The sequence below is a fragment of the Sus scrofa genome, chromosome 1, assembly GCF_054392235.1.
Source record: "Sus scrofa isolate SSC_HxYL_T2T_F1_AM1 chromosome 1, Sscrofa_HxYL_maternal_Yorkshire_Landrace_v2.0, whole genome shotgun sequence".
In the NCBI taxonomy this organism is placed as follows: domain Eukaryota; kingdom Metazoa; phylum Chordata; class Mammalia; order Artiodactyla; family Suidae; genus Sus; species Sus scrofa.
In genome coordinates, this window is record NC_139383.1 from 51,542,629 (window position 1) to 51,569,659 (window position 27,031).

Consider the following 27,031-nt stretch of genomic DNA (forward strand, 5'->3'; position numbering starts at 1 on the left):
CATTGAAATTCCACTCTGCTCCTTTGATATATCATTATTTTTTGATATTCATAATTGTGGCAGCCAACACTGATGTCATAGATGAGGATGGAAAGCCTGCATTAGGGAAGAAGATAGAAACAGAGGAGAGATGCAAAAGCCTCTTAATGGTATCTATTATGAAAGACCACTGAATGTCTAAACATGGGCCATTTCAAAATGTTGAGGAGTTGGTCCAAGAGAATGCAAGTTATATGTTCCATATAAACTGACTTCTGCTATACCCTTCTTCCCCACCTTTGCACTTATCAAATATCTGTTTTCCAAGAACTTGACTCCTGCAGTTTCAGCTTCACTAGTTTTCTGTTCACAGGCTCTGCACAAATCAGCTGTGGTGCCGTATCTGAACATGAAGTTGCTAGAGCAGAGGGAAGAGATACCCCCAGAGCAGCACCAAAGGCTTCATTCAAAATGAGGCCAAGACATTCTTACAGGAAGCCTGTGTGTGCTGGCGGCCAGATGGAGACAAGGCTCAGTAGCCTCCAAACCCAGTAACTCAGGGGCATGGCATTCACGCAATTAGCCTGAGTGTGGAGTGTGAGAATGGATTTGACAACATGTGAAAGGCAAGGGCGCGAAGCTGTAATTGATTTCACTGATAGGAGGAAAGAAGGGAAGCTGCAGGTGAACAAAAAGAGCAGTTGCGTGTCGGTGTTTTATAAATTTAATGGGCATAGTTTGGAAACAGCATGGGGTTTCTAGGTTACCGTCAATTACAATTTATAACTAAGGAAGGAGGGCAGTTGTTAGGATGGTCTCTAACTTGAATTGTGTGATGATTAGGCTAATGGATTAGAAGATCTACTTTGGGGGCATATTCTCTAGGTGTGAAATGAGAGTTTAAGCCAGGATGAAAAGGAACAAGGAAGCAGACCTAGTGGCTAAAAAGCCAGACTCCAGGGGAAATGTGAGTTCTAATATCTGCCCTGTGACTTCCACGGTGGGTTAATTTGGCTCTCTCCATTTGTGTTTTCTCATCTGAAAAATGGAATAAAAGTGATACTGTTGCACGTGGTTTTGCTGGGATTAATTGAGAGGATATGGAACCACCATGCTCAATATGTGATCTATACTGAAAAAGCTTATGACATAATGATGAATGATATTAACATCTTCAGGAGATTTGGTCCAGGAGACAATTGCATGGCATCTTAGAGAAGGAGACAGGTTTATCCTAGTTATTTAGGTGAGAACATCGCATAAGGCTAGGATTTTCCAGAGGACTAAGTGCCTCTTAATATGGCAGGAAAAGTATTCCATTCAGGGAGTGTAGTCCCCTGGGGAAATACTAAAAGGGGAAGAGTTGTGCCTTCCAGAACACACATTTACTAAATGTCTTGATGGTGGGTCCAAGTTCCTATTCCTGTTCATGAGCTGAAATGTCACTCGAGGAACTGGGAGGAATGGCTGAGAGGACCTCCCCCTGCATCTCTCTAAAAGCCTGGTGACCTGGGAAAAGGTCTGATTCTTAAGAGGGCATGTCACTGATAAAGCAATTTTATTTACAGAGGAAAAAAAGATATGCAAATATAATGATCTACCAGGAATAAAATTCTGCTAAAAGCAACATGTTTGAACATCTTTGACTTTTCCATGAGGACATCTTCATTTCTCAGTAGGTAGAAGAAACAGAAGGACGGAAGGAAACTTCAGACCTAATTTTAAACATAGGATGTGCTATGGAATAGCAAGCAATTAGATGGCAAAGGATGGGTCCTGGCACTGTGGGACCCCAGCAGCTCCAGTCATGGAGAGCATGCAGGCCTGGTCCAGGCAAAAGGCCCCATGCCACCCAGGGGGATAAGAATCTGGGGTGTGCTGATGTGAGTTGAGGTTGGTCTTTAAGAAATGTAAGTGAGAGGCATTCCCATTATGGCTCACTGGAAATGAACCCAACTAGTATCCATAAGGATGTGGGTTCTATCCCTGCTCACTATGTTAAGGATCTGGTGTTGCCTCAAGCTGTGGTGTAAGTCACAAACTTGGCTTGGATCTGGCATTGCTGTGGCTGTGGCATAGGTTGGCAGCTGCAGCTCCAATTTGATCCCTAGCCTGGGAACTTCCATATGCTGCAGGTGCAGCCCTAAAAAAAAAAAAAAAAAAAAAAAAAAAAAAAAAAAAAAAAGAAAGAAAGAAAAAGAAATGTAAGGGAGAAAGAATTTATGGGTCTCACTGAGAAAACCAAAGCAAACTTATGTTTGTGAAAAAGAATATTTTTTCCAGCTCTGATGAAAAGTGGCTAAAAGGAGCAGCAGGGCATTTGCACACAGCTGGTCCTAAGTCTATACACTCCTCTACATAGAATTGGTCTCATGTATTTGTATCCACAGAGAATCACTAGGGTTGCTAGGGGAATAGCTGATTTGATTATCATGGGCAGTAGAAAATTCAAAATGGGCAAAAAGCATTTTACTGCTGCTGGAAAGCAAGGGGTCTTTTCAAGGATGTTGGGACCAGGGCTAAAGAATTTAGGGGTGACATGATAAAACTCCTTTTGGCCAACTTGTAACAATTTGATCAGAATTAATGGAAATAAGTGCTTTTTAAAAGTCCTTGAATATTTAAGAAGAGTTAATACAAAGGGCACCGTAGCTCTAATAGAAAAGAAAGGTAGTATGTGTTTATTTTATTGAGTTTAATAAGGAGAGGAGTATTTATATATGAAGATACATGTTTTGTTATTAAATTTATATTTAGAAGGTATAGATAGGACATTTTTTTTTCTGTGTAAGTAGAAAGCGAGTGAGGGAGTTCCCGTTGTGGCGCAGTGGTTAATGAATCCAACTAGGAACCATGAGGTTGTGGGTTCGATCCCTGCCCTTGCTCAGTGGGTTAAGGATCCAGCGTTGCTGTGAGCTGTGGTGAAGGTTGCAGATGCAGCTTGGATCCTGCGTTGCTGTGGCTCTGGCATAGGCCGGTGGCTCTAGCTCCGATACAACCCCTAGCCTGGGAACTTCCATATGCCACTGGAGCGGCCCAGAAATAGCAAAAAGACAAAAAAAAAAAAAAAAAAAGAAAGCGAGTGAGAATAACACACTTGGAACATGTTGGTACAAGATAAGACTTTCTGGTGTTTGTGAGTGAGCAAACAGGGAGAGGGATTTCCGACATATCAGAAGGGCTGGGTCACATAACAACCAGGTACTAGAGAATAAACATCAAAGGGACTAAGATGATGAATTAACTAGCCAATAAGACTCTCAAGAATCAATAACAGGCAAGCTCTATGGCTTATATTCCAGGAGATGAAAACTCTGTGGTGCCTCTGTTATGACATAACAAAGTGCATATGAGGTCCTGATAACTCTGGAGGACCAGGTCTATCTAAACAGCAAGATGAGAGTTAAGATGAGATGAGTTGTGTTGGCCATGCCAGAGTCAAAAAAATAATAATAATAACATAAAGGGGTGAGATGCCAGATTGCAAAAAATCTAGGGAAATCATGAATCTAAAACTCTTAGTGACTAAAAACAAATGAAGTATAAATACAAAAGGAAAACAAACAAAAAGCTCAGACAGATGACTGCTAGTTTTCATGTTACTTACTTTGAGAGAATCAACTGGACTCTTCACTCCTGCCAAAAATCAACTGGTTGGCTACCCAAATCCTGGAACTTCAGTTAAGCTAAGATGTTAATTGGGGAAGTGGGAAAAGCAGGTTAGGTTTCAAAAAAATGCTGTAACACAAGAAGGTATATAAAAACTAATGAGAAAAAAATAATGAGGAAATACTGACCAAAAAAATAATGAAGAAATACTGACACAAAATAAACCCTGGGTCTTAATTTTTACAAAATACATGTAAGCAATTACAATGTATACTCATTGTAATTGTACACATTTTGTTGTTTTTGGAGTTATTTAAATATTTGATTGGTGTTATTTAATATTTAAAATATTCAAAAGAATTAGTCATAGTAAATTTACAATTATTGCTTAAATCATTTAAGAGATTTTAATTAAGACTTTAATCAATGTTTAACTGTTTAAGAAAATTTGATTTTTGTAATTTTGGTAATTAGATGAAATTTAATATTGAGAAATAAAATATCGTCTGCCATATCAGTAAACAAAGGATGTCACAGTCATCAGAGATTGCAGCCGTACCCACCTCCCACCCAGGGATAAGCAAAATCATTTGCCAGATTTCTCCTAGGGCTTAGTGAAGTTAAAAGTTTTCCCATGAAATTAAGGTTGTTGAAATAGTGAAGAAACAGGAAACATTTCCTTGTTACTTGATTCACATTCCTGAAAATCTCTGCCGTCCAAGGCAGAAAAGTGAGTAATGATGCTGGGTGTCTGGATGACAGATCAAGCATTAAACTTAGAAGGTGAATTGAAAAGCTGTTCCTGCAGAATACAGGGCAGCTTCAGGGTTGTGCCTGGAAGTCCCATCCCACAGAGCCATCCCGCAGCCTGGGTACAGGCTATATATTCTAGTTCCCCCCTCACGTCCTCAGAGCATTCTCAGGGTTACTTGAGATGCTGCCTCCTGGGCTTAAGTTCTCATTTTGCCCCAGATTAACTCTCAACATTTAGATTATGCATATTTTTTATCATCAATATGTTGAACATTAAATAAAATAAAAATGGTGATGGGTGTTCATTTCAAAGCACAAAGAGTTCTCCTTGATATTAACTAATTTAATCATTACATTAATAAAATCATTAATTTACTGATTTAATTCCAACACTAGGGAACAAGGACTACCTTTGTTTGATGTGGGGTTGGCTGTCACCAGTGACTGGTGGGGCATCCCCAGCAAAGCCTCAGCTCTGGCGTAGAAACAGGTGCTGGTCTCAGGGAAGAGGTACTCTACCCTCTGTTGGTTGGGGTTTAGTCAGTGGACAAGAGGCAGCTTTCTTTTTGAAAAAAGATAATTTCAAACTTTTCCTGAAGATGGGCAACAGAGAGAGGATGCTGGCTGTCCTTCCGCATGTTACTTTATTTCTGTTTCCTCCATTTTTGAACATGAAATGTGGTTCTGAGGGGGATGGGAAGGGTGGAAAGCTGGTCTGGGCTGGGGAGAGTCAAAGGCCAGTGCTCAGCCAGGCCCTGTCCCCCAGCTACAGGCAGCTCTGTGGGATGGGACTTCCTGGTCCTTGGAGCTGCCCCATATTCTGCAGGAACAGCTTTTCGGTTTGTATTCTAAGTTTAATTCTTGATATGTCATCTGGACACCCACAATGTCATTACTCACTTTTTTGCTTTGGATGGCAGAGATTTTCAGCAAGTTGAATTGAGTAACACGAAAATGCTTCCTGTCTCTTCACCATTTCAATAACTTTATTTTCATGAGAAAACTTTGACTTCTCTTTCCAGAGCCCTCTGAGAAAGCAGACAAGCAGACAATTGATTTTTGCTTGTTCCTAATCTCCACAGCCTTCAAATCTGCTTCTTAGAACTAGTCTCAAAATTTGAATAATTATTTCCTAAGGAAAGGGCTATGTGGTCAAATAATTTTGGAAACTACAAGATTAAACATAACTTTAAAAGTTTCCTTTATTGTAAGACTTTGGCCAAGGAACCATTTTTGGGGGTGATCACCTGTAAGCTCAGGGCTATGAAGAACATATTTGAAGAACTGTGGCTACTTTCCATGTGTTTCCCACTCCCAATGCAGGGAGGTCTGGTTGAGGGCAAAGAGTGGGCCAGTAAACAAAACAAAAGGAAAAAAAGTTGAAAGTAGACAAAAGTCATCATTTGTGTGATGGTCAAAAAAACAGTCAAAATAACGCGAGATAAAATCAAACAACCTCCTCTCTTTTCCAACAAACAAGCAAATAAATGGAAATAACAACATGGACTAAAGTAGTAGAGGGACTTGTCTTCACAGGTGTTTTTCTGCTCATGAACCACATGCAGGTACTGGGTCTGGAACTTCAGAATTCCTGGTTCCTCACTTCTCCAGGTCCAGCTAAAACTGTGCCCTGACAGATTGTGTCAAGACTGAGATTACACAGTGTAAAATGTCCTATATGGTCCCTCTGGCATGGTAAATGTTTAACAAACAGTAATGATCTTATGATTTTAATATAGCCATAATCCAAAATGTTCTTTTTGAAATATCATACATGTCCTTGAAAAGTTAATTTTTATCAGGTTCTCACACTGTAAAGCACAATTAGTGTCTCTAAATCTAGTTTATTGGAATTCAAGTAATAAAATTGCTAAACTCTCCAAGATGTCTAAATGATTCCCAAGTCTAGATGTTTACTGTAATTTGACTAAAGATAAACATCTATTTATCAGGATAGACACCTGTTAAAGTCAGGATATGCCCAGGAGAGACTGTCCATTCAAAGGGCTTCAAAAATGGCAGACTTTTGAGGATACTCCACATACGGCGTGCCCCCCGCCCCAGCTCAACCCTCAGACCACGAAGAATTGATCCATGTCTCAGAGTTGCACTGAGAGTGTGGGGGCTCAGAGAGGCTCAAGCATTAAACTGGAATAACACTGCATTTATCATGAAAACTAGAACTGCCAAATGGACAAGATTATGAGTTTTGCTGGTTTGGGCTGAGGCGGGCTTCCTCTGGAAGTAAACATCATAGGAGACTAAATCATATTCTGAGATTGGATTGATGAGCAGGGGATCTTAAAAGGCACATGTCTTATAATGACCCCTTATTTGGCGTCCACAATGAACTGCTCTGCATGGAATGTTTCTCTCAGATATTCACCTGCAGACTCACTCAGCACCTTCCCTTCATCACTCAAATATCTCTTCTCTAGGAGGACTCCTCGACCATTCAAATTCAAACCACACCATCCCTCCCTCAGAGCCCCCCCAAGTCCTTCTACCTTGTATTATGTTTTCTTTTTCATTTTTATTTGGTTTCTAAATACTGTACAATTTACTTACTCATTATGGTTTATGCTTATTGCCCATCTGTGATACTGGGCAGGGATCTTTGTGTGTGGACACATCCTAACTGTCCAGAAAAAGTACTGGGCACACGGTAGGTGCTAAGTAAGTATCTGAGTGATGAATGGTTTATCTGACTGTGAAGCCCATGGTCCTTCTGTTGCATGAACAGCATCTCAACAACCAAGAACCCCAAAGCTCAAACTATGTGTTCAAGAACATCCCTTACCTAGTCACTCCTTAGGTGCATAATGGTAATGTTCTCCTTTCTCCTTTGGCTTCCATAGCTGATCAGTTCCATTCTGATATATTGTTTCTTTGTACTGAGAAGACTCTTTATATCTAATAGCCAATCCTGGAATTCCTGGAGCTATAGTACTGGTACAGTGAGTCTGTATAATCCTTTTGCTGTGGGAATGATCTCAGCTCCCAGTTTTTGAGGTGGGGGCACACTTCATGGCACCCTGTAAACTACAGATAGCCTAGTGCCCATAAATGCTTGAAATGTACCAAATTTCCAATATCATATTCAAGTAAAAGTTTCCTGACACTTAAAAATATAACCTCAATTACACGAGCCAAATAAATTTCCTCTCTTTCTCCTTTTTATCCCAAGCTAGTTTGATTTGGGTTTTATTTCTCTTGCAGCTAAAAGACTCCTGACTAATAAAACAATGTTCCACAGTAGAATCTCTCCTATCTTTTGCATATTAATCACAATTAGAATTGGTGCATAAAGTAGTGACTTGATGCTCTGGAATGATGAAAGAAAATCAAATCTGTTTGTTTCTCTTTTCCTCTTCCTTTTCCCCCTCACACCTTCCCTTCCTCCTTTTCCTCTAGCTTCTGTCTTTATTTCAAAAGGCTTTTAAACTGGCTGCATCCACTACAAGAAGATATTCAATGTCAATTTTTATAACAATGAATTTTCTGATACCTTCAGATATGAAGAAAATTAAAACAGTATCCCCATTTCCCAAAGGTCCTGCTACCTAGCTAATAGATTTTATTAGCAAATGGGAAGTCATGCCAAAAGATCCCTTTTAATGAAATAATGCCATTTGCAGTAACATGGATCGATCTAGAATTTATCATACTAAGGGAAGTAAGTCAGATAGAGATAAATATCATACGATATCACTTATAAGTGGAATCATAAAAATGATACAAATGAACTTATTTACAAAACAAAAACAGGCTCACAGACCTAGAGACCAAATTTACAGTTACCAAAGAGAAAGGGGGTGGGGAAGGGATAAATTAGGAGTTTGGGATTAACATATACACGCTACTACATATAAAACAAATAAGCAACAAGGACCTACTCCACAGCACAGGGAACTATATTCAATATCTTGTAATCCTATAATGGAAAAGAATCTGGAAAAAAATGTAAAAAGACCTCTTTTTGCCACTTTGCCTCTTATAGTTGTGTTATCTGATCAAACTTCTTAAACTTTCAAAGACTTGGTTTCCTGATCTGGAAGTGAGAATTATGATATCAATCTGGAATGATCCCAAAGAGTCATGATGTAATAGGACAATGTATGTGAACTGCCTGTCCCAGAGCAGGCACTCAGTAAATGGTACCTATTTTTGTGTTATCACTATCACTTAACTTTAGGCCAGTATTTTTAGAATCAGGAAGGAGAAGGCTGGAAAAAGGTGTCCTTATTCAGTCTTTAAGAATAGCTAAGGAAAATAGGACATTGCTAAGTAAGCAAGAAGTGTGTGTCTGTTTCATGCCTACATTAGCAATAAAGTGAAATTGCTGCAAAATTGCCTCTTTTGTGGTAGCCTCCATGCTTCCTACCCTTGAACAAATGATTTCCTATTTCTCTTGTTTTAAAGGTTCTATCTGAATGATTAAGACCAGTGAGGAGTATGAGCAGAAGTGGAAATCCAGAGGGAGAGAATGTTCTTTACTTTTTTTGTTTTTTTGTCTTTTTAGGGCCGTACCCGCGGCACATGGAGGTGTTCAGGCTAGGGGTTAATCGGAGCTGTTGCTGCCAGCCTACACCACAGCTACAGCAACGCCAGATCCAAGCTGTGTCTGCAACCTACACCACAGCTCACGGCAACGCTGGATCCTTAACCTCCTGAGTGAGGCCAGGGATCAAATCCGCAATCTCATGGTTCCTAATCTGATTTATCTCCGTTGAGCCACAAAGGGAACTCCAATGTTCTTTACTCTTATGCAGATTCAGCTTCTACCACAGAGCCAACCAAGCTTTACTGGGCTAGCTGCACATATGACTGAAGATACCGGCCCTGAAGCTAGAATTTTGCCAACAATGATAATAACATCTATTTCTGTTACACCATGCCATTAAAAAAATATGTATGTGTATATATTGTATGTATCTATGCGTGTATATACATATGCACATCTCTTCATACATATATATATATGTATGTATATAATATTCTTAAGTATGACCTAAAACTTTTAAGTGTGCAAACTATGCAGCAAGGAAAGGTGGAAAGATGCTGAAGGAAGATTAAGCAGAAAATAGGGCATGACTCTTTTTATCAGCTTTTCATAGGCAAAACTCTTTGGGGGTGTTTTATTCCTTCCAGTGACTGATTAAGTGTTCATGCCTATGGCAACGGGATCCTTAAAAATAACCAAAGATTGTAAAGTACAGAGTTTTTCATAACCATGCAGCACAGTCTTGAATTAATCTTTTATTTTTCTCGTAATAGGTGTCAGAACAAAAATAATGTCTTACATCAGCACGGGGCCGAAGGCTTTACAAGGTGCTTCGTGTGCATTATCTCATCTCACTATCCTAACAAAATAGTAATGGAGGCAGAGTCTGCACGCCTCTCTGTCTGTTTTATTATTAATTAATTGATTGATTGATTTTCTTTTGGGGCCACACCCACAGCATTATGGAAGTGTCCAGGCTAGGGGCTGAATCAGAGCTGCAGCTGCCAGCCTACACAAAGCCCCAACGATGCGAGATCCAAGCCACATCCGCAACCTATGCCACAGTTTGCTGCAACACCAGATCCTTAACCCACTGAATGAGGCCAAGGATCAAATTCACATCCTCTCAGAAACAATGTTGGGTCCTTAACCCACCGAGCCACAATAGGAATGCCTCCCTGTCCGTTCTAATTTTTTTTTCTCCCTTTAGGGCTGTACCTGTGGCATATGGAAATTCCTAGGCTAGAGGTCAAAGTCGAGCTGCAGCTGCTAGCCTAGCCACAGCCACAGCAATTCCAGATCACAGCCATGTCTGCAACCTATGCCACAGCTCATGGCAATGCTGGATCCTTAACCTACTGAGTGAGGCCAGGGATTGAACCTGCATCCTCACTGATACTTAGTCGGGTTCATAACCCACTGAGCAACAATAGAAGCTCCACCTTGTCTGTTTTAAAGTTGTACAATCTGAGGCTTAATATGTTTAAGTATTTTGGTAAAAACTAGTAAGTGACTTATCTAGGAGATTTGGGGGTCTAAGTGCAATGCCTTTATGTCTACGTAACATTTATTTCTTTTTCTTTTTCTTTCCTTTTTTTTTGGGGGGGGGGTTGTACCTGTGGCATAAGATATGTGAAAGTTCCTGGGTCAGAGATCAAACCCTCACTACAGCAGTGACCTGAGCTGCTACAGCGACAATACCAGATCCTTAACCTGCTGCACCACAAAGGAACTCCTATGCCAGATTTTGAGAGTTGTTTTCTTTTGTTGGATGCTTGTTTATCTATTTTATTTATTTTAAATCATTGGACTTAATATCTTCTTTGTGCTAAGGTAGTCTTATTTCTTGGTCGAAGTCGGTAAACTCCTTTGTTTGCATTCAAGTGAAGGAGAGAATCAATTTCCTTTCCTACCAAATCTGGCTCCTGTAGGATGCTGATTTGCCTCATGGTCTTTCTATAAGAAGAGGAGGGTGGCTCCCTGGGAAGTATCAATAGCTGGCTTATAGCACATTCACTCCATCCCCTTGCCTGATGAAACCCTCACTTAAGTGATGCATGGTAGAAACAGGAGGATATACAGCAAACCCAGCATATTCTAGGGGTATGTGTTGTAGGGCAGCTGTGAGTGGGAAAATCTTAGGAAAGTTTTCCAGTCCTGAATTACTGAGGACTGATGAATGCCACACGTGCATTCTTTATTTTCCTTCTTTCCTTTCCTAGTTGGGTAATGATAAGCACAGGATGATAAGATATGGTGCTGAACTAGATTGTCTGGGAAAAAAAAAACACGGTCTGGATTACAGATGTTGGGTCAGAAACAGGAGTGCTACTATTCTTCTTAACCCAGGTTCTGTGCACAACCCCTCTCCCTCCCAAAGCGCCTGGTCCCTTCCTTTTTTCTTCCATCCCTTTTTCTGGTAAAGGGCTTTCCATTTTGTTTGATATCCATCCAATTCCTCTCTCTCCAGCCACAGAATACCATTAGCTGCTACCCAACAGTAAATGCAGCCTTTTATCTCCAGACAAGTGGTCTGAGGAGCCTATGGACTTACTTAGAACGAGTGATCAACAGTCTCCTCCATCTCAGCTCATCTGAAGGTGTTTGCTCCGGCTCTCTTGTGATCAAGGTGCATGCGGAAGTTTCGAGTCTTAAAAAGGAAATGAAAAAGCAAGTGATGTGTGAGATAGGGAGCAGATCTAATGTTTGTACAGCTGCAATTTCAGAAAGGTGGAGAGAGGGGATGAGGGAGAAGGAATATCCATGGATATAACAACAGTGACTTCTCCAGAAGAAGCACTACTAAATCCAGTACATTCATGCCATGTTAAAATGGCTACAAATCAAACTTATGGCTACCAAAAGTGACAGGTTGGGGAGGGATGGACTGGGGGTTTGGGATTGGCATATGCTCACTGTGCTATATGAAATGACTGGCCAGTGGAGAACTGCTGTATAGTACAGTGAACTCTAGCCAACATTTTGTGATAATCTATATGTACAGTGGAAATTATCACAACATTGGAAATCGAATATACTTCAGTAAAACTTCAAAAAATAGAGTGGCTAAAAATCAGAGAACCAGGGAAAATAAAGGATTAGGGAGGCACTAAACAGAATGGCTCTCAGTCGAGGAATATTTCCTGCCCTTAAGTTGTGGGCCTGGAGAGCATGTGCCTGGCAAGACTGCATAATCCTTAAGGACCAGTGAAGCTATGTGCCTCTGTTCCTCCCATTTTGGAATAGAAGTGTCTAGTTGAAGTTATCTTTTCCTTATCTTACCCATGTATGTTGGATGGATGGGGAAAAGATAAAACTATTCAGTTCACAGATCCACTGTTTAAGAGGACCTACTCCCAAAGAGCTGTAGTTGAGAAATTCACTTTTGGAGACTCATTTGCATCGGGATCTTGTGCAGGTGACTAGGTCCTTGTTACTAGGTCCTTATTCTCATCAGATTGCTAGTGGCTAATGCAGAGATTAAATGAGATTCGGGAGCTCACAGGAGGGAGAGTGTATGTTTTGTTTGTTTTTCTTTTGGGTGTACCCTCGGCATATGGAAGTTCCCAGGCCGGGGATTGAACCTGTGCTGCAGCAGCGACCCAGATACTGCAGCATCAATGCCATAATCTTAATACACTGCACCGCATAGGAACTCCAGGAGTGTATTTTGTATGTGGGAAATGTGTGAACATGTGGAGCTAAAAGCATTAGGACAGACTTTTGCAATAATGTCTTCCCATGAACCAAGTCTCCCAGGATCCAGACACTTATAAACTCTGCTCTCAATTGGCTCTGAGACTGGCCATGTGACTTCTGGCCAATGGGACATCAGCAAACATGGTGCCCAGGATGGTAGGTCATGTGGAAAGATTGGCCCTGCAACCCCACGTCTCACAGCCAAGCCATATGAGTTCTCCAGGAGCTGAAGGCTTATACAAGTAAGCTAAGTCCAGACCAGCAGAAGAATAACTCATCAGCCCACAGGCTCTTAAGAAAAAATAAACTGCTATTATTTAAGTCATTATGTTTTAGCAATATATAACTTAAGCTAATCAGCAATATATGACTAAAATAATATGCTATAGTCAATAAATAAGGTTCACTCAAAAATGCACTTAAGGAAAGGAGTTGTCCTAGCCTGTTAGGCATGATATCTTTTCAAACTATATGTCTTAAGCAAAAGGTATCATAAATCTACATTTATGACTGAAATTTGATAATTATACAAAACTCCAATGAACTATATCGGCGCTATAGATTTCAGAGATCTTGTGTTTTTTGATAGTTAGTAACTCTACCTACTCTAAGAAATCAGAGTTATCACCTAAAAAGGAACAAGATATTATCCTAAAAGATACTTTGTTACCTCAATTGTTTAGATCCTCTTGGTCCCTGGGAATAGTCACAATTTATGATTTCCCATCATGGGGTCTAAGGGTAATGATGGAAAAGGGTTAGATTCATGAACACTTCTATAAAATGTATGGATGGCTTCTCTTAGTTAAATTATATTGCCTTTTTTGAGAACAAGAATATTACAGTACCAAACCAATAAGAGGGTGCAGATCCAAGGAAAATTATGGTCAAAGAAACACTTAGGATCACTTTAAGACTGTCTGCACATTACCCAAGTTAATCTTAGGTATCTTCTTTTTCCAAAAAATGTAGAATACAGGTCAAATTTTTTAACTTAGGTTCCTTGGGTTTTAACGCTTTCACGGAATTAGTATAGTTAGTATAGTTAGTAAGTATAGTAGTGGTAAGCAGTCTATAGTAATAAGTTAGTATAATTGGTAAGAACAGTCTTGTGATAAATGTAAATCCAGTCTTAAATGATATATAGAACTGAATCCTATTAACTTCTCTTTTTATTATGTTTTGAAACAGTGCACGTAACTCAAATGGCCTTAATGCACATATAGCTGCTCTCATCAACAGAAAAGTAAGAATTTCTCTATATTAAAATGCATATTCATCATCTCTGTCTAAGAGGGTATTATCTTTAAAAATAATTTGGATGAGAAAAATTTCTGGATTCATCTCTGACTAGTAAATTTCTTGGAAATCCTAGCCTTAAATAAAGACATTTAGCCAACTGAAAACGGATGCCTTTCTGGGCCCCGTCAGAACACTAAGGAGGCAGGGCAGGAAATGTGTTTTATTTTTTTATTTAATTTAATTTTTCTTTTTGGGGGCCACAGATGCTGCATATGGAGGTTCCCAGGCTAGGGGTTGAATTGGAGCTGCAGCTGCCGGCCTACACCACAGCCACAGCAACAGCAAATCTAAGCAGCATCCGTGACCTACACTGCAGCTTGTGACAACACTGGATCCTTAACCCACTGCGTGAGGCAAGGGATTGAATCCACATCCTCATGAATATTAGTCAGGTTCTTAACTGGCTAAGCCACAACAGGAACTCCAGAAATGCACTTAAACATAAAGACTCAGATAAGATGAAAGCAAAGAAAGACAGGAAGATAAACCAAGCTGATACAAATCAAAAGTGAGAGGGAAGAGCCCCATTAACATCCTACAAACTAGGTTTCATAACAAGGAAGATTATTAGTGATAAAGAGGAGTGTTATGCTATGATACATATGGTCCCTTCTCTAAGAAGAAGAAATAACACTCCTCAATTTTTATGACCCTAACAACAGACTGTTGTATTCAAAATACGTGAAGCAAAAACTAATAGAACTGAAGGAAGAAACAGTCAAGTTTTCTACTGGAGTTGGTAAACATCTCTTGAGGTGCAGACAGTCTAATAAAGTAGCTGCCACTTGAAGGGGAACTGTGTGTCTGGGGATACAGATTGGAGAGAGAGACATTTTTTACTTTACGGCTTTTTTTTTTTTTTTTTTTTCCTTTTGGCTTTTTAGGGCTACACCCTTGGCATACGGAAGTTCCCAGGCTAAGGGTCAAATTGGAGCTGCAGCTGCTGGTCTACTCCACAGCCACAGCAACACAGGGCACGTCTGTGACCTACGCCCCAGCTCACGGCTACACCAGATCCCTAACCCACTGAGCGAGACCAGGGATCAAACCTGTGTGCTCATGGATCCTAGTTTGGTTCGTTAACCGCTGAGCCATGATGGGAACTCGCTGAATTCTTAATTCTTAATGGGCTTCACTGTCTGTGTTCACTGAGCCCCTGTGGCCTAGGACACCAGCCTGATAGCCCTTAGTGATAAATACTGGAAGCCCCTTCCTTGGCGTCTTTTTTTTTTGCTCAAGCTTCACAAGGCAAAGTTTAGGCAAAGCTGAGGAGAAGCAAAGAGTGCAAGCAGGAAAGAAAATTGGACAATTTTCTTGTAGGCCCATATATTTTTTTTCTGCCATCAATTCCAAAATAATTGGATTGACGGTCCAGGTGTTGGAGGTCAAAATTTGTTTAGAGGTGGCAGTGTAGTAATTTAATCCATGTACAATCACGTTTTAGCCTCTTCACTTTATACTTTATGAGAAATGGAAGAGAGTTAAATGAGTGTCAAAACAGTCAGGTGTAATGATCACAGCCACTATTAAAAGGCAGTGTGCAGTATCTGATCATGAGAAGGAATGACATCATTTTGATTGAACTTTTGATATTTTTTGAAGCTGAGTATTTATAGAAGGTCAAAGGATAAAAATTAATTCTAAATAAAGTTTGGTTCATGCATTTTAAGGCAGATCAGGTGTATAGAACATGTACTGTGACCATGTGCAGCTGCTAGGATTGTGCAGTGGGACAGTTTAAGAAGAAACCTTCGGGGAGTTCCCATTGTGGCTTAGTGGGTTAAGAACCTGACTAGAATCCATGAGGATGCAGGTTTGATCCGCCCGGTCTTGCTCAATGGGTTAAGGATCCAGTGTTGCCATGAGCTGTGGTGTAGGTTGCAGACATGGCTGGGATCTGGCATTGCTGTGTCTGTGGTGTAAGCCGGCAGCTGCAGCTCCAATTTGACCCCTAGCCTGGGAACTTCCATATGCCTCAGGTGTGACCATAAAAAGGAAAAAAATAAAAACAAAACAGCAGAAAAAGAAGAAAACTTCTGTCCAGATGTGTCTTCATCTTGCCCCTGGATTCCCCAAAGTGTCACCTTATTCCAGTTTCTTTCTCTTTGGCATTTTTTTCCCCTTCCTCTAACATATCTAAAGGAGCCATATTTCCAATTTACAAAAATCAGGAGTGAGTTACCCTTTTCATTAAGATTACAGTAACAGGGATTGGATTTACCCTCTGACCTGAAACTGAAGAAGTATACAAAATATATGAAACAATGGTTTCCAAAGCATTGGGCATTAGGCAGTGGCATAAAGTGATCCCTGAGAGAGAACAAACCAATACAGTGATCATATAGTTGCCCAGTGTTAGGGCCTTGGGGGGCGTTTCTGGGCTGCAGTGCAGGGAGGAGACCCAGGGCCCTGCTAGTTGAGGGGGCAATGCTAAGGGTCCAGGAAAAGAAAGTATCTAGAATTTTCTGGACAGATATGGGACAGGTCTATACTGAGAACAACAATAAAGGGCTGCAGAAGGTGCCCCTTAGGAGAGTCCCGATCAGTGTATTCAAACTATTCCAGACCCAGGAAAGAACTTCCTGAAAGGATTTCAGTTTATACTTATCATTTCCTATCTCTTGAGAGCAGCCATTATAATAGGTGTGAGGTCATATCTCATTGCAGTTTTGGTTTTCATTTCCTTTATTATTAAAGATGTTGAGCATCCTTTTATTTATTTGCTGACCATCTGTACGTCTTCCTTAGGAAAAATACATATTTTAGAACTTCTACTCTTTTCTTTTAAATTGGATTATTTTTGTTACTATTTCGTTGTGTGAGTTATTTATTCATTCTGGCATTAGCTCCTTATCACATATATGATTTGCAAATATTTTCTTTCTTTCGGTAGCCTACCTTTTCATTTTGTTGGATTTCTTGGTGGTATGGAAGCTTTTAAGTTTGATCCTATTTGGTTATGTTTGCTTTTCTTGCTTTTGTTTTTGGTATCAGATTCAAAAAAACCACTGCGAGGAATTCCCCTCATGGCTCAGCAGTAACAAACCCAACTAGTATCCATGAGGACACAGGTTCAATCCCTGGCCCCATTCAGTGGGTTAAGGATCCAGAGTTTCTGTGAGCTGTGGTGTAGACCAGTAGCTGCAGCTCCAATTTGACCCCTAGCCTGGGAACTTGCATATGCCATGGATATGGGCCTAAAAAGACCGGAAAAAGAAAGCAAAACAAAACCCAAACCTATGCCAAGGAACTTATAGAAGACTTATATCTTCTATGATTTTCATGGTTTCAGATCTTTTGTTCAGGTCTTTAATCTATTTTGAGTTAATTTTTGTAACTGGTGAAAGATAGCTATCCAGTTTCATTCTTTTGCAAGCAGCTGTCCAATTTTACCAACACTATCCTTTCCCCACTGTTTATTCATGGCTCCTTTGTTGTAAACTAATTGACCGTGTATGTATGGGTTTATTTTCCAGCACTCTGCTCTATTCCATTGATCTGCATGTCTGTTTTTATGCCAGTATCATCATACTCTTTTAATTAGCACAGCTTTGTAATATAGATTAAAATTAGGGGACATGATGACTTCTGCCTTGTTCTTATTTCTCAATATTGGTTTGACAGTAAATTTTTTAAAAGACAGAAATAAAACAAGAAACAGATGGAACAAATATAAAACAGCTAGTTGATAGACTGACATCTAATCCTATTCATAATTCCATTTACTATAGATCATCTCAATACTTCAATTACATCAGAGATTATCAGGTTGGATAACAAACCAAAACTCAAATCAATGCTGTTTACAAAAAACAAAACAAAACAAAACAAAAAAAAAACACTTTAAATGTAGACATAAAGAGGTTAAAAATAAAAGTTTGGAAAACATATACCATAAAAGCATTAATCAAAAAGACAGTGAGATTGAGTATATTAGTAGCAGAAAAACTAGATTTCAGAACGACAGATATTACCATGGATAAAGAAGGTCATTTCATAATGATAAAGCATCAATCGATCAAGAGGATGTAATGATCATCAATATTTATGATTTAATAACAGAGATTTAAAATATATGAAGCAAAAACCAATATATGGAGTCTACAAAAAATTAATGGGACAAATAAGTGCTTTCAGCAAGGTTGCAGGATACAAGGTCAATTTTTAAAAGGCAATTGTATTTTCATACACTAGCAATGAACAATCTCAATTTGAAATTTAAAATGCCACTTATACTAGCATTAAAAATACTCACTACCTGGGGATAAATCTGACAAAAGATGTCCAAGACTTATACCCTGAAAACTATAAAACATAGCTGAGAAGAAGTAAAGACCCAAATAAATGGAGAATTATAATGTATCATGGGTCCAAAGACTCTGTTTTGGTGTGATGGAAACTCTCTCAAATTGATCAATAGATTCAATTCAGTCCCAAATGAAACACCAGAAGGGTGTTTTGTTGTTGTTGTTTTAGAAATGGAAAAACTGGCTCTAAAATTTATATGGAAACATGAAGAGTCAAGAATAGACCAAACAACTTTGAAAAAGAGGAGCAAATCTGGAAGAATAAAATGACCTGATTTTAAGACTGCTTGTAGAGCTACACAGTAACTGGGGTACCATCACCAAGGTGGACAAGTTGAATGACAGAAAAGAAGGGAGAATCCAGAAATAGATTCACACATACATGGACAAACCATGTTTGGTGAAGGTGCAAAGGCAACTCAGTTGAAAAAATTCTTTTCACCAAAAGGTGAAGGGCAAGGCCTCTGTTCCTTTTGGAGGCAGAAGCTGCTGAAGGGCATGTAGAGGTGGGGCGATGCTGGTGAGGATTGAGGGGCAGAACCCAATGGTGGGTTGGGGGGGCCCTTGGGTAGGTTATGAACACATATGTTAAGTACTGTCTATCCAGAAGTCCAGGAGTGCAAGTTTTCAAGAGACTGAGAATTCTGTGTTGAGCAGGTAAGAAACAGCAGACAAGACTGAATATGAACATTACCTTGGCCTCATTCTTAGGCACAGGCATTTGAGGCCTAGGTATAGTCAAGATTCAAGTAAGAAAGTAAATGTAAAAGGCTCCAAATTAGCCTAACTGTGCTAGGCACTCACTTTTCTTGCTAGCATGCTCTTTGGTACAGACATAAGAGCAAGGTGTATACACACATACATATATTCTCATAGTATGATGTTCCAATTAGCATATTTTTCAGGAGAAATAAAATGGCATAAAGAATATTAAAGGTGCTAGAAAAATTACATGAAAAAGTGTATGTACCTCTAAATTAGTCAGATTTCTTTCCTATTTTATCATATTTTATCACACAATCTCCTTGAAGAAAGAGACTCTTCATAAGTTTAATACATGAATTTGACATTCCTTTAATAATTTATAATAGAAGAAGCCTTGCTAAATTTAGTATAATGTCCAAATAGATTTATTACTTTCAAATGTGCATAATAATATTCGATTCCTTAATTCCCCTTCCCGAGTAGGCTGCAGAAACAGGGCATCACAGTGGAACAGAATGGTTTTTAATCTGGATTCCACCAAACTTAGGATTCTCAAAAACATGTCTCAAGGGTATGGGAACTGTGAGAGTTGCTGGAAGGCTAAAGATCCCTTCCACTTTTTTGGTGAATCCAATTGGAAAATAAATAAATAAATAAAGAGAACAGCAAACAGGCGTAAAATCCACTTTTTTTTTGGGGGGGGGTCTTTTTTAGGGTTGTACCCATGGCATAATGGAGGTTCCCAGGCTAGGGGTTGAATCAGAGCAGCAGCTGCCAGCCTACACCACAACCATAGCAATGCCAGATCCAAGACATGTCTGTGACCTACACTGCAGATCACAGCAATGCTGGATCCTTTAACCCACTGAACAGAGGCCAGGGATCAAACCTGCATCCTCATGGACACTAGTTGGATTCTTAATCTGCTGAGCACAACATGAACTCCAAAACTGCCTTTCTAACAGCATGATCACGGACTTGAACAAAGACATCCAGTGGGTGTCAACTTGACTGCTCCAAGGGATGGCAGCTAGCTGGTTAAACATGATTGTGGTTGCCAAGTGCATGTGTGTGAGGGCACCTCTGGAAGAGAGTAGCATTCGAATCTGCAGATTGAGAGAAGCGGTTTGACCTCTCCAAAATGGTGGGCCTTATCCAACCTGTTGAGGGTCCAAGTGGAATAAAAAAGCAGAGGAAGGTGGAATTCCCCATCTGCTTGATTGCTTGAACTTGGACATCCATCTTCGGGGCCCTTGGTGCTCCTGTTTTCAGCTCTTCACACTTGGGCTGGAGCCTAGACCACTGGCTCTTGGTCCTTCAGGCCTTCAAACATCACCTGCAGTCTCCCTGGAGGGGAGATCCTTGGATGACTCAGACTCCATAATCATTGGAAGCCACACCTTGTAATAAATCTCTCTCCATAATGCATGTTTACACAGGAATCTCCTGTTGGTTCTGTTTCTCTGGAGAACCTTGACTAATACACTTGGAATGTTATTTAGCTATGTGGTCTGAGCAAATTATTTATTTTTCTAATTTGGACCTGCAAAGATTCACAGTAGTGTAGCTCATCTAGCAACCACTAAAAGACCCTAGAATAGGCCAAGATGAGAAAAGCTGATCATCTGAACCTCAATTCTCTAGCTCTATTCAATGATTAGTATTAAAATATTTTCTCTCTGTTAGACAGAATGGTTGTTTTAAAAATGATGCTAATATGATTACCTTGCCTATCAATAAAAGTTATGATTTATTGAAGTACCTTTTCATTTGATGGAAATCTTCCAACACTCCTAGAGATACACTTCAGTATCTCCATTTTACTAATGAAAGATGATGAAGCTCAGCGATGTTTAATGGCTTGTCAAAACGCACAGTTTCTCCTAGCCTTTGGTGGACCCCAAATCTTGCCTTTCTACCCCATTGTTTCAGGATGGCTTGTTTTAGGATGGCTTTGGGCCAGTGATGGGCTTATTCGTGGAATCAATTCCTGAGTATGAGGATGCTTTTGCATTGTTATTTGATAAATCAGTGTGTCCTTGAGTCAGAGTCTAGATAAGACATATACACAGTACGTATCTGGTCAAGATTTTCTTGAGCAGACTCAGCTGCAAGCACTCCCCTCTTTTGTTCATTAGAGGCAATATTTCCTTAAATACAATCTGCTCAGCCAGCTAAGTGGCAGAACTGGGATTCAAACCGCTATTAGGTTCAGCTTAACAACCATGCTATTCTGCTTCCCAAACACTTTCTCATTCAGTTGATTTCAACACACCTTGCAATTGACACTTAAATTTCAAAATGGTGATCCAGTTACAAAAATCTAACCTAAAAGTGTCTCTAAGACACTGAACATTCCTCTTTTTTTCCCTTTCAGCATCATTAATCCCAAGAGAGATCTTAGGTCTGAACAGTTTCAAAAATATTCAGTGTCTATATTAATCCACTCTCTAAATGAGTGGTGTCAGGATTAATGGGGTATATTCATATTTACCTGGAGTTGTTTAAAATACTCTGCATCAATAAAACACACTTATACAGATATAGTTTATTAGGCTTTCTTATTCTTGAGTTATTTAATGGTTGCTAGATAAATTCCATTAAATGATGTTAATTATTGACAATTTGAGACAATGGGAAAATGCACACCTCTATTTGAGTTGTAGCTCAAAGTTACAGCGCTCAGCCCATTACATTGTTTAATGATTGTTAGTTTAATTTCACTTCCGAAGTGGAAAGATTTTTTTTTTTCTGATTGTTAAACCGATATTACAGCTGGGTCTAAACTGTCTCAGTTCCCCTGAGCCTGAACATTTAGTATTTTAGGCTGGTTAAAATGTAGCGTGGCTGAACCAGCCTAAGGCTGTGGTTTGGATTTCCTTTCTTTCTTTTTTTTCCCTGTAAATTAAGTATCACAGCAGGGCTGTTAACATTTCTGCTTATTGGTTATGAGATATCTATTTTACAGTGAGAGAAAAGCTCTATACACCACTAGGTGCAGTACAATGAGATTGCTAGATTGCTGTCAGGAAACATTTTATAATTGGGTTGTGTTTTTTAATATCCAAAACCAATTTGGAGGAATTAGAGTACATGTTTTTACCCTCAAAATTTAGAATTGTTTTAGTTACTTGTGCTCCTAGAATTCCTATTCCTTTTTCACCCCCAAAACTCGTTGTACTTTTATATTGTTGGGGTAGCTTTCTTTCCAAGAGCGTAGGGCACTTTGCACAGAGTAATTCACCCTATGCCTCTGAGAAAAAGGGGAAAAGCTTACCAGGAGTCCTTCTCACCCTAATCCTATCTCACAGTCTCTAAATAATATCACAGAAGGGTTATATTTCCTGATAGACCAATGGTTATACATTATACCAAATTAATATTATGTCACATTTACATGAAATTGACAGACTGAAAGGTAATCTATAGATTATTTGTTACTATTATTAAATACTTTGGGGGAGGCCATTTAGCCTAAGAAAAAGTCTGAGTTCTTTTTTAGGACTAAGTTTGAATTCAGGTGTAAGGGCCAAACAACCTTGATGGACTCATTACAGTGAATACAGACGGTCTCTCTCTCTCTGTCTCTGTTTCTCTTTGTCCCTCTCTCTTCCTTCCAGTCTCTTTCCTTCTGCCTCCCTTTGTGAGGAACACTATGAAGGATGCTCTACCCTGCATTGCAGCAGAGTTGATGTAGTATTCCCGTGACCATCAGGCTACCCAGTTTCTAATTCTAGACCTGCATCCCAATCCAGATAGAGTTTGTTTGGCTTTATCTGTACAATAAGGGAATACTTGTTCTGAGCCTGTGTTACCGGTTCAGCTACCCCTTTGCTCAGATGCTTTAAATACCATCTACCTGTTCTAGGGACTCTGTCTTTAGGGTTGCTCTTCAGCCATCCTTTAACCTGGTGCCAGAGCTCTTTAAGATACTCATGGAATACTGTCTACCAACAGTTACGTCACCCTAGTTGAATACCACTGGTGTCTATGACTGTTTTTTTCTTGAGAAAAGTCATTTTATTTGTTTTGCTAATAGGGACACATGTTTCTGTGAATAGATGATCCATTTTTGTAGATGGCCTTGCCATATTATCCTTATTTGTATTTCACTGTGTAAAACCAGTGATTGTAACTGAAGTGTTAGTGGACTGTGAGGAAAGAAACTGATTTTTAGGAAGGAACAGGGGCATAGTTACCCATGACTACTTGCAGCTCTGCAGACTCATATATTCTGCAGGCTTACAGCTTAGTGCCTTTTGTCACTGGTGTTTCCTATAAGGCATCAACCAGGCATTTAAGGTTAAGTACTGGGTTTTCAATGTGACCTAATGCTTTCCTAGACTTCTCAGTCAGCCTGCTTGGGCTATATATAAGATGTACATGTATATATTCATATTCGAACGGCACACCTACAGCGAATCTAGAATCACAGAATTATAGGATGAGGACTGTAGGCATTTTTCTCTATATTTGGCTGCAATCTGTGGAAATCTGACTTGCGCTAGTTTGGGCCAAAAAGCAGGATTTGTCATAAGGCCACTGGGTGTCTCAGGAAACCACAGGGAAGGGAGAGCCCAATCCTCCCTGAGTCTCTGCCTCACTCCCCCTCCCTACAGATCTGCTCAGATCTGTCTGTTCACAGGGTTTAGTAAGTGAAAAAGAGAGTATTTTTGGTTCAAAACCCTAACAGGTCTTAATTGATAATTTACACATCTCCTTGTCTGAGTCTTTGGTTGCAAGTGACAGAGATGCCATCACATTTTTTTTTTTTTTTCGAGAAACTTTAATAATGAAAGAATCCCTGTGGACCTTAAAAAAAGAAAGTGGCGTGGGGTTCCAGAAGGACAGAAGGCAGCACTTAGAAACTGGAACTAGGTTACCTCTCACCCCTAGGAAGTAAGATTTTGTTGGTATTTGCCTTTACCAGGACTCAGAAACTCGATCTGAGACACCCATGTGAAGGCAATAGACGCGCCATCTTGTGGAAGCTTTGGAAAACACACCCTCCCCTGGCACCCTGGCCTCTCTGTGTGCTCCTGAGTTCTGTTCCTCATAAGAACTTTCCAAGTCTCCTTCCAAGGGCAACTTTAGAATTTCTGTATAGGTGAGACTTAGGGGAACAACCAGGTTGGAAGAGGGGTCTTAAAATGGTGATTTCACTGTTTTTAAAATGTCCTTTTTAAGAATTTGAGGTGGAGAGAGATGAAGGTTACGGGCTAGAAGGGAACTCTTTCCCATACCAACTGTCAGATCCAGAAATGTTCAAATTTGTAGAAGGACGAGTGGAATATAGAAAGTGGCTGCCCTCTGTTCAGGTGTAGCTTCTGCTTGGCACTCCAGTTAGGTGCTCTTTCTGTGGGATACCAGGAGGGTACTCATGTGGCAGGCCTCACGGACACCTGCACAGGAGGCACTCCTTGGACCACATCATCACCAGTGATCCTCTGGTGAAACTAGATGGAAGTGATTCCTAAGAGCACTGAGTCACTGACACAAGTACTGGCTCTAAGGTTTTTGGAGCACCAGCAGCCTCAGGCAAGTTATTTTCTGTCTCAGAACTTAATTTTCTTGCCTTTAGAGTGGAAATATTGAGAAAAGATCCTTTACAACTGAAGATATAAAGAAGGAACCACAACAAGATGGGTAGGAGGGGCAGAGATGCCACATAGTCAAGTCCCACATCCCCAGGTGGGTAACACACAAACAGGAGAATAATTACAATTGCAGAGGGTCTCCCCAAGGATCAAGGGGTCTGAGTCCCACATTGGGCTTTCCCACCTGGGGGTCCTGGACCGGGAAGATGCGTCCCCAGAGCACTTGGCTTTGAAGGCCAGGGGGGCTCACTTTCTAGAGAGCCAGAGGGTTGTGGGAAGTAGAAACTCTGCTCTTAATGGGCACACACAAAATCTCTCATGCTCCAGGCCCCAGGGCAGAAGCAGTAATCTGAAGGGATCTTGGGTCAGATCTATCTGCTAATCTTGGAGAGCCTCCTAGAGAGGTGGGGGCAACTGGAGGTCATCCTGGAGACAGAGACAATGGCCACAGACCTTTTTGGGAGCTCATTCATTCAGCCACGTGGATCCTGGTGCTGGTGAGTGCCATTTGGAATCTTCCCTCTAGCTTGTTAGACCAGAACCTATACCTGCTCCGGCTCAGCAGCCTGTAGGTGTCAGTACTAAGACACTTCAGGCCAAGCAACCAACTGGGTGGGGACAAAGCCCTACCCACCAGCAGGCAGGCTGCCTTAAGTCCCCTCAATCCACAGATATCCCTGGACATGGCCTTGTCCACCAAAGGGCCCAGGACCCTGACCTACACATTAGAGCAATGTGCAGTCAGAGACCCTCATGCCTATGGGTAAGCTCTAGCTCCTCGACCACTGGGTCTTGGCTTTACCTGCCAGTTAAACAAAACTAGTCCCCTGGGCCCTGCAGCCAGAGACTCTGTGGTCCTAGCTGTGCCCTCTAGTGTGCTGGCTCTAGCTCCAGAGCCTGGCCCTAGCCGGCAGTATGTGAGCACCAGTCCCAGGATTCCCTAGGCTCTGCTCTCCCCACCCCCACAAGTAGGCACTAGCCAGAGATGTGGGAATAAGATTCCACCCACCTGTGAGCTTTTGCTAGCCCTGGGATCCCTGGGTCTCCTGTCCCACCCATCAGGAGGTCAGTACTAATTCAGAGGTTCCTTGGACCCCACAGCCAGTCCAGTCAAGAACAGTCAGGAACTGGCCACACCCACCATCAGGCTGACCTTAGATCCAGTACACCCAGCCCACAATAACCCACTACAGAACCCAGCTCTGCCCACCAGAGGGTCAGCACTAGCCATAGGAACCCCCAGGGCTCTGCAACCAGCAGCCTCATGACCTGACCCTGCCAATGAGTGGCTGGCAGCCCCTGTACATGGCAGGGCCAGGAAACCCACCAGAGACTAGCCATATCTACCAGACTACCCACAGTAGTCAACCTGCCAAAACAGAGGGACCCACAGGAGAAACCTATAGCAGCTCACATAGGGGGAACCCCTCAAGCATATAGCTCTGAGATTAGAGTGGAATGAATTATTGGGACACTTAAGACATCTCCTACAAGAGGCTACTCCTCTAAGGTCAGGAAATGCAACCAACCTACCAGATACATAGAAATACAAATAACAAATTAGGCAAAAGGAGGCAACAGAGGAATATCTTCCAAACAAAGGAATGAGATAAACCCCAGAAGAAAAAAGTAAAGTGGAGATAAAGAATGTGGGAAAAGAATGGATGAGCAGAGTGAGACATCATAAGTCTTTAACAAAGAGTTAGAAAATATAAACAACAACCAAACAGGGATAAAGAATATGATAACTGACATGAAACATTCACTAGAAGGAATTAGCAGTAGGTTAGATGATACCAAGGAATGGAAATCACTAAAACTGAACAGAAAAAAGAAAGAAGAATTTCAAAAAGTGAGGCCAGTTTAAAAGACCCCTGGGGAAACATCAGGTATATAAACATTGCAAATGTTATAAGGGTTCCAGAAGGAGAACAGAGAGAGACAAAGGGGCAGAGAACAAATGTGAAGAGATAATAGCTGAAAACTTCTCTGACTTGGGAAAGGAAACAAACATCCAGATCCAGGAAGTAAAAACAGTCCCAAACAGAATCAGCCCAAAGAGGACCACACCAAGACACATGGTACTTAAAAATGAAGAAAATTAAAGATAAAGAGTGAATATTAAAAACTGCAAAGGGAAAGCAGCAGTGACAAGGGAACTCCCATAAGGCTATCAGCTAACTTTTCAGCAGAAAGTCTACAGGCCAGAAGGGAGTGGTGTGACATATTTAAAATGCTAAAAGGAGAAAATCTGCAACCAACAATACTCTACCCAGAAAAGTTCTCCTTTAGATTTGATGGAGAAATCAAAAGTTTTGCAGACAAATAAAAGACAAAGATTTCAGCACCACCAAACCAGCTTTTCACGAAATGTTGAAGGGACTTCTCTAAATGAAAAAGGAAAGGCCACAACTAAAATCTTAAAAACTTTAAAATTAGTAAAGGAAAATGCTCATTGGTAAAGACAAATATACAGCAAAGTTAATAAATCAGCCATGTATAAAGCTAGTAGCAAGTTTAAAATACAAAAATTATCTATATCCACAGTAAGTAGTTAAGGGATGTATAGAAAAAAG